At 39.0% G+C, this 14,711-nt stretch overlaps 1 long non-coding RNA gene across 1 annotated transcript in view; it reads left to right on the forward strand.

Annotated features, from left to right (window-relative positions):
* The first annotated feature begins 1,920 nt into the window (after window positions 1–1,920).
* The window catches only part of LOC143670299 (uncharacterized), a 39,682-nt gene continuing 26,891 nt past the window's right edge, over window positions 1,921–14,711 (forward strand). The window contains exons 1-3 of the long non-coding RNA XR_013169321.1: window positions 1,921–2,283; window positions 3,242–3,403; window positions 3,600–3,665. This is a non-coding gene — a long non-coding RNA (uncharacterized LOC143670299). The remainder of the gene's footprint in view (window positions 2,284–3,241; window positions 3,404–3,599; window positions 3,666–14,711) is intronic.

Raw genomic sequence — 14,711 nt, forward strand, 5'->3', positions numbered from 1 at the left:
AAATTAAGGGTGGTTTGGCCAAAAAAGTCCACACTGAAATTCCAGCTCACTGTAGCCACAGTAAAACCACAGCTGAGGAAAAGAAAAATGGCAGCCCTGTGGTAATACGCTCGGAGGAAATCTGGATATTGGTCACCACTGATCCAGTGGGCGAAAAAACCCATTGAGCCAAGCGCAAGGGCTACTAACTTCATAAAATTATCCAGCAACATCAGCTCCTGCCCATATGCAATTTCATTAGAAATGACCCAGCTCATGTTGATCTCACTGTATACTGGCAACTCAACCAGAGAACCAGACATGTTCAAAATTTGAACATGACAAGCTTTCCAAAGTCCAATGGACACTACAGGAACAACGCTGCTGTCAAATTCCCACACTCGCCAGGACTTGCTCTTCGCTAGGACCAGGCCAAGAGCCAAAGATACATAACCAAGAGAGAGGCCAATCATTTTCTGGCGTAAGTGCTGCTTCATGTTGACTATAGATGAGGCTGAGGAATTACGAAGTCAAGTCAGGAACACCAAGAAGAAAAAAATGAACAAACATACTGGATGAGCTATGGCTTCAAAAGTGCTAAATATCTGCGTTACTTTCTTGTCTAAAAGTTACACTTAAGGATGCTATATATACTTACCTTTCATTTAGTGTTCTAAGTGTTTTAGATAAGATTAAAAGAAACCTAGACATCTTTGGCCATGGTGGGAGTATCAATTTGCAAACCACTTTGGGAGTGCAAATTGGCTCTGTTGATCAAAATTTGAGATGTTCATACTTCTTATCTAGCAACTCCAACCCCAGGAATTAATAATACCAAGCTAGTCCCAAATTTGCAAAAACATATGTACAGGGACATTAGCTTCAACAATGTTTACAATGGAGAGAAAACCCTAAATGTCTGTAAGTAATGGGATGCTTAAATAAATTATGGCCAAAAGCATCTAGGATTACTGTGGAATATCACATGGCCATTACATAGAATGAGTTCAACTGTCTGAAGAAATATCTGTGTTATAGCCCAAAAGCAAAATGAACATCAATGCATAGAGTATGACCATTTGCATCATAAGGAAAACAGAGTTCTCTTTATATATACAAACATATGCGTATACTTTCTGAAAATCTTAGAAAGAAGAACACAATTCTATGAGACCAATTGCGTGAGGGAGAGATTTTCATTTTTTATTTGCACAATTTACTATAACTCATACATCTTTTAGGATAAGCATATATACTTTTCTAACCAAAAACACTAAAATACCACCTTGATGAGCTACAATATGCTCAACACAACAAATCATGACTTTTTTTTTCTACCCACCACTTCCTCAAAATTCCAGCTTTAGAGATATTGGTTTCTTAAAAAACAAAAACTCCTGATGTGTCTTACACGGAGCAAATATCTACTCTGAAACCAAATTTAGGTTGTGAACCCACTTAATTGGATCTCTTGCCAGTTCTTATCCTTGAGTGTGAGAAGCTGTGATAATTAGAAAATTCTCCTCGGGTTTCCCCTCTGTCATGTGGCCCTGAAGGGAAGGAGATGGCGTCTGTGCAGAGTCACCTGCTGTGCGCATGATGCTGACAACTGCCCAGGTGAGGGAGGGTCAGGGGCTCCAAACTCTATCCTCTGGCTGGGAATCTGGATGCCCCAAAACTGCAGCCACTCTTTCCCAATCTTTTGGGGAATGTGCTTTCTAATCATACAAGATCAGCAGCTTTACTACTTAGGAAGAAACATTCACAAGATCGGCCAGTGTGATCATCTCCCTGTCCGTGACTACCTCCCTGCTCCAAGGGCCTGAGGGGAGAGACCCCAGTGAAAGGTTTAGGAGGTGAAAGGGTGAGAAAGAAGAAAGGTAGACTGGGAAATTTAAAGTGGGCAGGTTTATTTCTGCGCTCCGGGGCAGAACTCACCGAATCCAAGACCAACCGACACAAGCGAGTCTACGCCTGGGTGAGTGCGTCGACAGTTTTTAAACAAACAGGTCAGCTGACGTCAGGAAGGGGAGGTTCTCCGGAAGTCAGGTGTCCGGAAGGGGCGGTTCCAGAAGTCATGTCATCCGGAAGGGGCGGTTCCGGAAGTCATGTTGGGAGGGGCAACACAGCCTCCGCAGCTCCAGTTGCAGTGCCTTTCCCGGTCCCCCCCCCCCTCGCCCCCATGTAACACCCAGAGGTTTCAAATTTTGATGGAGAGAGGGGCTCAGGAAGTAGCAGGTTACAGCTGCCAGGAAAATGTGTCAGCCAGGGGAAAGTTTGGTGTTGTCTATGTCTGAAATCAGGGTGTGTGGGGACAGGATTATTCTGAAGTTCACATTTATCTTACTTTATAATTTTACCTTTGGGCCTTGTGGCAGGACTTAAAATCTTGATGTTTGAGGGACAGCAAATTTGCTTCAGAGCAGAAAGAAATGTTCAATAGGAATGGAAAGATGCCCAGCCAATATTTAAAGATCCTCAGTGAGAGATGAACCACCTGCAGTAAAAGGAATGTTGTTAAATAGAACTTGGGGCTAATAAAGCCAGAAATCCTGATCCCCAAAATTATTTATTACATGCTTATCTTGTGCTTTATGTGGATCAGGCCCTATTCTATGGACTTTACAGTGTTAACCCATTCAGTCCTTAGGATGGTGGCACAGTTATGGGCCTCATTTTACAGATGAGGGAATTGAGCACAGAGAGGTTAAGTAACTTATTCAAGGTCACACAGATATAGATGGCAAGAGTCCTTGCCATGAGATGCAATGTTTCCTGGCTCTCCTAATATTGCCAGGCATTGGGGATACCAGGAAGATGGTGCAGTGACGTGGACTGAATTTACCCCCTGCTCTGTGGGACAAGATAGGGGACAGGGAGAGAAAGACAAGGACTGCAGTAGTTGGGGGTTGAGTATAGAGGTCTTCAGTGATTCTTGGGAGGGGGGTGGTTTCGGGGTGGGGAGTGCAAGGTGGGTCGGGTCAGCCATGATGCCCACTGGGGTCGGACAGTGTGGAGAGCTGCAGAGTAGAAGGAGCTGACTGTCCCTCTGCTCTGGCCTGTCCGAGTTGCTGTCTGGGGAAACATTCCCAGTGGCTCTGCGGTCAGCAGTGCCTGTAGAGAGCCCCGAGGTGGGACTCTGGGAACCGGGAGCGATCACACTGCTGGGTACCGCGAATAGCCGTCCTGTCCCGCATGGTGTGTGCTGGATTCATCTGGCAGATGAATAGCTATCCCCCCCCCCCCCCCCCCCCGTTTTCAGCCGTCCACTCTCCTGTCCCACATCAGGACCAGCGGTCCTGCAGCCGCTGGCCTGGAGCAGCCTCCTTGCTATGCCCGCTATCTTCCCACCCTCGACGGCAGTCAGGAGCAGCAGGCCTGAAAGGAAGCGGTGCCTCGGAGTGCTCCCTGCTGGTGAGAAGTGGTAAGTGCAGGTCGGGAAACTTCTCTGCCTAGATGCTGTTTTTCTTTCTCTATTTTTTTCTACTTTTTAAAATATATTTTCTCTAAATATTTTATTGTTATTATTATTATTTCTATATATTTTAATATTTTTATTTTTATTTTTTAAAATTTTATGGTTTTTAAAAATTATTTTCTCTCCCTTCTGTGGGCACCAGTCTGAGTTCATTCCAAAATATATCTTGCGGTGTCTCCTTCTGACTTTGGGGCCTACTACTGTCAAGGTATGTTTACATTTGTTTTTCATATTTCTATTTTATATTTTTGAGGGTAGTGAATGGGGCAGGAAGTGAGCCCAGGTCTTCCACGTGAATGATAGGCATTCTGCTGTTGAAACACCCATACACTGCTGTCTGGCTTGTAATAGACACTCCGGTAGAATTCTACCCCCTATACGAAAACTGAGCCTTGGTTTGACAAACCAAGTGCAAAAGGAACCCTTAAACATTTACTTGGTTTATTTTTACTTCATTTTTTACTAGTTTCCTGCTGTTTCTACTGAAATCCCACTGAGTTTATGATATGGCCTAGACCAATGGGTGTGTGTGTGTGTTTATAAGCTTCCCTTGAGAGGATAAATGATGAAGAAAACTACTCAACAAAGTTTTTCTTGGAACAAAACGCTTAAATTCCCTGCTTTTGTGTACACTTTTTTTTTAACTTTTTTATTAGGTAGTATAACATATACACAAAGCAAAGAAATTTTTTAAAAAGTAATAGTTTTCAAAGCACTCTTCAACAAATAGTTATGAGACCAATCCCAGAGTTTGTCATGGTCTACCATACAGTCCTCTCAGATTTTTTGTTCTAGTTGCTCCAGAATATAGGAAGCTAGAGGGCTTAAATATTGTGTGAACTTTTTATAGGGGTCAGCTTGGTAGATGTGTCCTTCCCACCATGGGCAGTATTCCTACCTGCAGAGAAATGACATCTTGGCCTCTTGTTTGCAAGCCTTTCTCATATCAGTCCTAGGTTAGCCCTATCCAGCCATGTAGGGTGTTTGTTTGAATGTGCTGCAACAGTGGGCATAGTAGTATTCAGAGGACATGAAAGGTATTCCAAGTGAATTTTAAATTATTGCCATGAATAGGCTAGTAGCTAGAAAGTAGGCTTTTAGAGAAAGATACCCAAGGGTGAAAGGTTTCTGGTTTTTTTGTTTGTTTGTTTGTTTTTGTTCTTCTTTTTTTAACTATTTGCTGTAGATGATGAAAAGGTAGGGTTTATACTCTTTACATCTACTCTTCTTCCAAATAATTGTATCCAGAATTATTCTTTTCCATTCTCCTACCCACCTCCCCACTGTTAAAACAAAAACAAGGACTTCCAGGAAGATGGCTGAATAGACTAGCTCAAGCTTAGCCCTGTTCCACAGAAAAGGTAGGGAAGGGACAGGAGGGTGACTGAGGCAGCAATTCGGGAGTGCGGCGGACCTGGGAGAGCCTTCTGCACCACATGTGGCAGCCCTGGTTGCAGAGGCCGAGGAACTGAAAGGCAGAAAGCTGGAGCCTAGCATGGAGGTGCAGAGTGGCAGAGCCTGCAGGAGTGCATGGATGGGAGCACGGGACTAAGCAGTAAGCCAGGCCACGTTCCTTGGGTGCACTACCCTCACCGGTGCACCTTATAAAAGACATAAATATGCAAATCAAAGAATCCCAACGAACTCCAAATAGGCCTACCCCAAGACACATATTAATCAGTCTGTCAATTCTCTTCAGACTGAGAACGAGAAAATCCTGAAAGTAGCAAGAGAAAACAACTTACTATGTAGAAGGGAAACCACACAAGACTGAGTTTGGACTACTTAATAGGCACTGTGGAGGTAAGAAGGCAGTGGAATGAGATATTTAAGATCCCAAAAGAGAAAGGCTTCCAGTCAAGAATTCTGTGCCCAGCCAAACTGTCCTTCAAAACTGAGGGAGAAATTAAAATTTTCATACACAAACAAAGGCAAGAGAATGTGTCAACAAGAACTGGAACTACAAGAGATACTAAATGGCTTTCTGGTGGCTAAAAAAAAAAAAAAGACAGGAGCAGGAGTTCCAGAGGAGGGCACAAAGTTGAAGAGCACCAGTAAGGGTAACCAAAAGTTTAAAAAAGAAAGAGGGAAAAGAATATATAGATCTGAGAAATAACCCCCAAAGGATAAGATGGTGGATTCAAGAAATGCCTTTATAGTAATAACTTTGAATGTTAATAGACTAAACTTACCAATTAAACAGAACGGATCAGCAGAATGGATTAAGTATAATCCAGCTATATGCTGCTTACAAGAGATTCATCTTAGACACTAGGATACAAATAGATTAAAGTCAAAGTACCAGCCAAGAATTATGTATCCAGAAAAATTGTCCTTCATAACTGAGGGGGGAAATTAAAACATTTTCAGACAAATAATCACTGAGAGAATTTGTAACCAAGAGATAGGCTTTGTAAGACATATTATAGGGAGCACTACAGACAGATAGGAAAAAGCAGGAGAGAGAGGTCTGCAGAACAGTGTAGAAATGAAGACTATCAGTAAAAGTAAAAAGAGAAAAAAAATAGGTATGACATATAAAATCCAAAGACAAAATGATAGAAGAATGTTCTGCCTTTACAGAAATAACACTAAATGTTAATGGATTAAACTCCACAATCAAAGACATAGACTGGCAGAATGGATTAAAAAACAGGAGCTATCTATATGCTGTCACAGAAGACTCACTTTAGACCCAAGTACAAAAATAGGTTGAGAGTGAAAGGTGGGGAAAAGATACTTGATGCAAACACCAATCAGAAAAGAGCTGGAGTAGCTATACTGATACCTGAAAAATAGCCTTCAAATGTAAAACAATTAAAAGAGACAAAGAAGGACACTATGCATTAATAAAAGGAACAATTCAACAAGAATACATAACAATCACAGATGTTATGCACTGAGCCAGAGTGCTTCCAAAGTACATGAGACAAACACCACTGAAGGGAGAAATAGACACTTCTGCCATAATAGTTGGAGATTTCAATTCCAGACTCACATTAATAGATAGAATATCTAGATGGAAGATCAGTAAAGAAACAGAGAATTTGAATAATACATAAGTGAACTAGATTTAACAGACATTTACAGAACATTACACCCCACAACAGTAGGAGACACATTTTTTTCAAGTGCTCATAGGATAGACAATATGCTGGTTACAAAGCAAATCTCAGTAAATTTAAAAGGCTTGAAATCATGCAGAACACCTTCTTAGATCATAATGGACTGAAGTTGGAAATCAATAACAGGCAGAAGGCCTAAAAATTTACAAATATATGGAGGCTAAACAACACATGGATTAAGGGAGAAATCAGTAAATATCTCAAGGCAAATGAAAATAAAAACACAACATAAAATACTAATGGGACACAGCAAAGGCAGTACTAAGAGGGAAATTTATTGCCTTAAATGCCAATATTAAAAAAGAAGAAAGGGTAAAAGTCAAGGATTAACTGTTCACTTGGAAGAACAAGAGAAAGAACAGCAAACTAATCCCAAAACAAATAAAAGGAAAGAAATATTGAAGATTAGAGCAGAAATAAATAAAATTGAGAACATGAAAACAATCAAGAAAATCCACAGAACCAGAAATTGGTTCTTTGAGAAAATCAATAAAATTAATAGTCCCTTAGCTAGGCTGACAAAAAAAAAAGAGAGAGAGAGAGGAGAGAGAGAAAAGATGCAAATAAAATAAAAAATGGAAGAGGAGACATAACCACCAACCCCACAGTAATAAAGGAGTTAATGAGAAGATACTATGAGCAGGTCTATGCTAATAAACTAGACAACATAGATGAAATGGAAAACTTCCTAGGAAGGCATGGACAACCAATATGACTTGAGAAGAAATAGAGGATCTCAAAATACCAATCACAAGTAAAGAGATTGAATGACTCAACAAGAGGCTCCCAAAAAGTCCAGGACCAGATGGTTTCACGTGTAAATACTACCAAGCATTCACAAAAGAGTTAGTACCAATCTTGCTCAAACTCTTCAAAAAAATTGAAGAGGAGGGAAAGCTGCCTAACTCATTCTATGAAACCAGACAAAGATATTACAATAAAAGAAAATTACTGACAAATCTCCCTAATGAATATAGATGGAAAAATTCTCAACAAAATACCTGCAAATCAAATCCGGCAGCAGATGAAAAGAATTATACATCATGACCAAGTGAGATTTATTCCAGGTATGCAAGGTTGGATCAATGTAAGAAAATCAATTCATGAAATACACCATATCAACAAATCAAAGCAGAAAAACCACACTATCATCTCAATTGAGGCCAAAAAAGCACTTGAAAAAATTCAGCATCCTCTCTTGATGAAAATACTTCAAAGAAGAGAAAAAGGGAACTTCCTCATCATGATAAATGAAGTATATTTTAAAACTCTCAGCTAACATCATCCTTGATGGGGAAAGAATAAAAACTTTCTCTCTAAGATCAGGAACAAGATAAGGATGCCCACTGTCACCGTTGTTATTCAACGTTGTGTTGGCAGCTCTAGGCAGAGCAATTAGGCAAGAAAAAAGAAAAAAGAAATAAAATGCATCCAGGTTGGAAAGGAAGAAGTAAAACTCTCACTGTTTACAGATAATAGGATGCTATATGTTGAAAATCCCAAAAGATCTACAGCAACACTACAAGAGCTAATAAATGAGTACAGCAAAGTGACAGGGTACAAGATCCATATGCAAAAATCAGTAGTGTTTCTATCCACTAGTGCTGAGCAATCTGAGAAGGAAATCAAGACAAAAATTCCAATTATAATAGCAACCAAAGGAATAAAATATTTAGGAATAAATTTAACTAAGGATACAAAAGACCTATACACAGAAAGCTACAAGAAATTGCTGAAAGAAATCATGGAGGATCTAAATAAGTGGAAGGGCATACCGTGTCCATGGACTGGAAGGCTAAATATAGTTAAGATGTCAATTCTACCCAAACTGATATAAGGATTCAGTGCAATACCAATTAAAATCAAAAAACTTACTTTGCGGAAATTGGAAAACCAATAATCAAATTTATTTGGAAGTGCAGGGTGCCCCAAATAGCTAAAAATATCTTGAGAACGAAAAATTAAGTGGGAGGTCTCACACTACCTAATTTTAAAGCATGTTATGAAGCTACAGTGGTCAAAACAGCATGGTTGTGGTATAAAGATAGATACACTGACCAATGGAACTGAATAGAGTGTTCAGATATAGACCCTCTCATCTATGGACAATTGATCTTTGATAGGTGATCAAGCCAACCCACCTGGGACAGAGCAGCCTTTTCAGTAATGGGTGCTTGGAGAATTAGAAGTCCATATGCAAAGGAATGAAAGAGGATCCATCTCTCACACCCTATACAAAAATTAACTCAAAATCAATCAATGACCTAAACATTAGAGCTGTGACTATAAAAGTTTAGAAGAAAATGTAAGGAAATAGCTTATAAATCTTGTAATAGGAGGGTTTTCCTACACCTTTCACCCAAAACACGAGCACCAAATAAATAAATAAATAAATAAATAAATAAATAAATAAATAGGAACTCCTCACAATTAAACACTTTGGTGCATCAAAGAGCTTTGTCAAGAAAGTAAAAACACAACCCACACAATGGAAGACCACATATCAGATAAGCGTTTACTGTCCAGAATATATAAAGAGATTCTTCAATTCAACAACAACAAAAAACAAACAATCCAATTTAAAAATGGGCAAAAGCCATGAATAGACACTTCTCAGAAGAGGAAATACAAATGGCTAAAAGGCACGTGCAAAGATGCTCAACTTCACTGGCTATTAGGGAAATGCAAATCAAAACCACAATGAGATATCATCTCACACCTACTAGAATGTCCATTATCAAAAAAAGAAAAGAAAAACAAATACAGGAGACAACAGGTGCTGGAGACGATGTGGAACCTATAGGCAATTACCCACTGTTGGAGGGAATGTAAAGTGGTACAACTGCTCTGGAAGGCAGTTTGGTGGTTCCTTAGGAAGCAGGGTATAGAATTGCCATATGATCCTGCAATCCCATTACTAGAGAACCTGAGGGAAAGGACACAAATGGACATTTGCACACCAATGTGTATAGCAACAATATGATTGTCAAGAGATGGAAATAGTCCAAATGTTCATCAATGGATGAGTGACTAAACAAGCTGTGGAATATACATAGGGTAGAATATTATGCAGCTGTAAGAAAGAATGAAGACACGAAACATGTAACAATATAGATGAATCTTGAGGATATTATGCTGAGTGAAATTAGCCAGAAACCAAATGAGAAATACTGGATGGTCTCAGTAATATGAACTAACCTTAATGAGCAAACGTGGAGAATTGAAGTTAAGAACACATTATCAGGAGATAGAAGTAGGGTAGAAATTGGGCAACTGGTGCAGAAGAAATACAGATTGTGCAACAGGACTGACTGTAAAAATTCAGAAATAGATAGCACAATACTATCTGATTGTAGCACAGTAAGGTAAGTACTGCATAAAGCTGAATTTGAGTATGCTGGAGGGAGAAGAGCTGGGAGCACATATGAAACCAAAAGGAAAGATAGAGGATAAAGACTGAGATGGTAATTTAGGAATGCCTAGAGTGGACAGTGATGGTGATTAAATGTACAAATAAAAACAATGTTTGCATGAGGGAAAACAAATGAATGTCAATACCGCAGGGTGTTGAAAATAGACAGTATACGGGAAAAAGTACAATGAATGTAAGCTAGAGTCTATAATCAACAGTAACACTGAAATATGCTTCCACTGAATGTAGCAAAGGTATTGTGCCAAGACTAAATGACAGCTGGCAGGGGGCATGGGGAAGGGCTGTGGATTCTTTGTGGAAGAAAAAGAAGTGTCTTCAGATAGATTATGGTGGCAAAGGCATGTTTATGCATTTAGGTTGGATTACATCATGTGTGGATAAAACTTTTTTTTAATTTTTTATTATCACATATAACATACAAAAAATGCAATAAATTTCCATGTACATTTTAACAAGTAGTTATAGAACAGATTTTAAAGTTTGGTTTGGGTTACAGTTACATGATTTTTAATTTTTTTTCTTCTAGCTGCTCCAAGATACTGGAGACCAAAAGAAGTATCAATTTAATGATTCAGCAGTCATGCTCATTTGATAAATCCTATCTTCTCTGTATACTCCTCCTTCTCTTTAAATGGGATGTATGCAAAAAAAGCTATAAGTACATCGCAGCAATTACTTGTAGAACAGATTTCAGAGTTTGGTATGGGTTAGAATTCCACAATTTTAAGTTTTTATTTCTAGTTGTTCCAAGGTACTGAAGGCTAAAAGAAACCTCAGTATAATGATTCAGCACCATTCTCATGTGTCAAACCCTACCTTCTCTGTATAACTCCACCATCACCTTTGATCTTTCTTCCACTCTTTAGGGATAGTTGGGTTATTCCCATTCTAACTTTTACATGTTGGAAGGGGCTGTGAATAATATGGGATGGGGGATGGAGCAAGATGTTCTGGAAAGGCTGAGTAAAACTGTTTAAAAATGGGGAAAAAGGGGGGGGGGGACTTGGTTTTTTTTGGAGTACATAACAGTTTCAAACCAGCACAGCACCCTTGTCAAAAATCAGTTGGCCATAAATTTTAGGGTTGATTTCTGAGCTCTCAGTTGGATTCCATTGGTCTATATGTATATCCATTTGCCAGTTCCATACAGTTATGATTACTAAGACTGTATAAATAAGTTTTAAGATTGGTAAATGTGAGTCCACCAACTACATTCCTCTTTCTCAAGATGGCTTTGATTAGTCAGAGCTGCTTACCCTTCCATATGAACTTGATGATTGGTTTTCCATTTCTGCAATGTAGGCTGTTAGAATTTTAATTGGGATTTCACTGAATCTGTAAGTCACCTTGGGTACAATTGGCACCTGTGCCAGTTTGAATCTGTTGTGTATCCCAGAAAAGCAATGTTCTTTAATCCTCAGTCAGTATTGCCAGGTAGAATCTTTTTTATTGTTTCCATGGAGATATGACCTGCCAAATTGTGGGTAGTGACCTTTGATTAGATTGTTTCCATGGAGATGTGTCTCCGCCCATTCAAGGTGGGGTTGCTTACTGGAGTTTTTAGAGATGGAACCATTTTGAAAAAGCTTCAGAGCCACCAAAACCAACAGAGTCCACACAGCCAGAGACCTTTGGATAGAAGGAAAACACTAGCCTTATGAAGCGAGGAGACAAAGCTAGCAGATGTCACTATGCGCCCCCGCAGCTGAGAGAGAAATCCCAAACTTCATCGACCCATTCTTTGGAGTTAAGATATCTTTCCCTTGATGGTTTCATTTGGACATTTTCATGGCCTTGGCGTTGTAAGCTTGCAACTTAATAAATTTCCTTTTTAAAAGCAGTTCAATTTCTGGTATATCACATTCTAGCAGCTTGCAAAATAGAACACATTTTGATACAAGAGACATGGGTTACTGAGGTCTGCAAATACCAAACATGTTGGACTGCCTTTTTAAATGGATACAGGGAAGATTCTGGAAGAGTTGTGAGGAGCTTGATAAAGAAGGCTTAGAATACTTTGAAGAGACTGTTGGTAGAAACGTGGACTCTAAGCTCTTAGACAGAAATGATCCATGTGGATTGGCAACTTGGAAGGAAGGTGATCCTTGTTTTAAAGTGGCAAAGAATCTGGCAAAATAGACTGACTTTGGATGGGAGGCAGATTTTAAAACTATGAACTTGGATATTTAGCAGAAGAGATTTCCAAATTAAATGTGGAAAGTGCAGCCTGGTTTCTCTTTGTAGCTTGTGGTAAAATGTGATAGGAAAGAGAAAAGCTGAGAACTGAACTCTTGGGTGAAAAAGAAACCAGAAATTGATGGTCTGGAAAATTCTGGGTTTCCAGAAGGGGGGAACCCAGAGAATAGTGAGGATTCATCTTTTCCTCCCTCCTCCTAAGCCCTTGGCAGCCATTGATCTTTTTACTCTCTGTATAATTTTGCTTCTTCTAAAATATTTGCTCGTAATCATACAGTATATAACCTTTTCAAAATGGCTTCTTTTACTAAGTAATATGCGTTTGAGGTTCCTCTTTGCCTTTTTGTGGCTGGACCACTTCTTTTCATTGTTGAATACCCCATTGTATGGATGTATCACAGTTTGTTTATCCTTCAGAAAGACAAATCAGAATCAGGTTTCCACATTCCACTATTTTATTCAAAACACCAAAAGTTTTGCTCCTGCAAGGAAGCTAAATCACTTGCTAAAATGGAAGCCGCTTCAAGCTTCTACAGAGGGCAAATGATTTTTATAGACGTAAAAAGGAACTTAGCTTGTCTCATTGATTGGGCAAAGGTTATGTTATGGGGCAGGTTTAGGGCAAGTGGGTTTTATTATGTATTGGGGTAAATGTAATGAACTTGGAGCTTGATTGGATATTTGGGGGCCAAAGCCTTGGTGGGAATTTCCAATCTCAAAAGATTGCAAGAGAAAACTCAAAAGGGAGTTCAAAGAGGAAGTAGGGCACAGGTTTTGTGTCTCTGAGGGGTCCTCAGGTCCTTATATAATTTTATCAATCTATTCACTTATTGAAAGACACCTTGGCTGCTTCCAGTTTTTAGTAATTATGAATAAGTCTACTATAAACATTTGTGTGCAGGTTTCTGTGCGGACATAAATTTTCAGCTCTTTTGCATCAATACCCAGAGCATGGTTGTTGAATTTTATGTGAAGAGTGGGTTAGCTTTGTAAGAAATGGCTACACTGTCTATCAGAGTGGTTCTATCATTCTGTGTTCCCATCCATAACTCTTTTACAAAGCCTCCATTTGTAAGGTTGGCCTTAATAGGCCTGCTAGAAGGAAAGATTTCACTGGGGAAATGTAGTGTTTGCCTAGGGAACAATTTTACAAGTCATTCTCATAGCTGCATCAAGAATACATGGGAGTCATTCCAAGACCAGACCTAAGGTCCTTTCAAAGATACGGGAAAGAAGTCAGGAACTATTGAACTAAGTATGAAAGGGTGAGTTTGCCTCCTAGCTCCCAGTGCTTGTGTGCTGAAGGTATTATGCAAATTAAAATGGACAGGATATTCACCAAAGACCACTACCAAGATTTTACAAAATCCCCATCAGAGACGAAGAATCTATTGCCCACACATCTGTTTAATATTCTCTGGAGCGCACTCAGTCTACCTGGGTCCAATAGGCAGCATTTATGGTCCATACATTAATTGACAGACGTACTATATGTCACAGTATGGAGAAATTTCCAACCATTTTGTTCTTAAAGACTGAAGTATTATTTAAGGAAGACATTCCATTGATTTCTGTCTGGTGTACTTTGGTCTGTGGAATTCGAAGATTAAAGAAGTCTAATTTTTTTTGGGGGGGGCGGGAGGTACATGGTCTGGGAAAATCTGTCCAATTTTAACCTACTAATGCCGTACTTACTCAGCCATTTATTTTTTATTGAGGCCTTTGGAATGTCAAAAATGCTGTGAGCAATCTAGCCACATAACATGAGGATTATGAGAAGGAGTTTCTAGGAAGTACATGAAAGAATGAATCAATTTTTGGAAATCATTACTTTTTTTAAAAGTGAAACACATGAGTAGGCCTCAAGAAGGTTGCAAATGTATGCAAAATTGTGTGTGTCTGTGTACTATTCTCAGAGAGCTTCCATAAGGTTAAGAACTGTGGCTATAAGAGACATTTAGATGCAGAGCAAATAAACATGCTTTAATTTCTATATCTCTCCTTAACAATTGATGAATGTGGTTGTCAGCTGTACCCAGTGATGTGCTACCGTTTTGCTTTTTAGGAAACTCATTTTCTAGAAGAGAAACTTTGTTGATAAAGTAAAGAACTGTTTGCAGTAAACAATGTACATTGATTATCTTGAATAAAGGGTTTTTAAACTTGGGAAAAAGACAAATGGAGACCTGTCAAAGGGTATGTGTATAACAGTGGTTCTAAGGACAAAGATAAAGACAATTTGATAATAAAAGGAATAACAGGTGCAGTGGAATGAAACACTTTGAATACATAGAAACTCTTATGTTACTGTTATTGTTAGAGACATTTCTGAGCCAGTTAGGGAAATCCGAACATGGGTTAAGGATCTGACTCTATTAAGAAATCATTGTTAATCTTTTTTTGGTGTGATAAATGACATGCGATTACTTTTAAAAAGAAAATATTATTTCTTATCTTTTAGAAATACATATTGAAGTACTTCTGGATAAAGTGATATGTT

Source organism: Tamandua tetradactyla, chromosome X, assembly GCF_023851605.1.
Source record: "Tamandua tetradactyla isolate mTamTet1 chromosome X, mTamTet1.pri, whole genome shotgun sequence".
Classification (NCBI taxonomy): domain Eukaryota; kingdom Metazoa; phylum Chordata; class Mammalia; order Pilosa; family Myrmecophagidae; genus Tamandua; species Tamandua tetradactyla.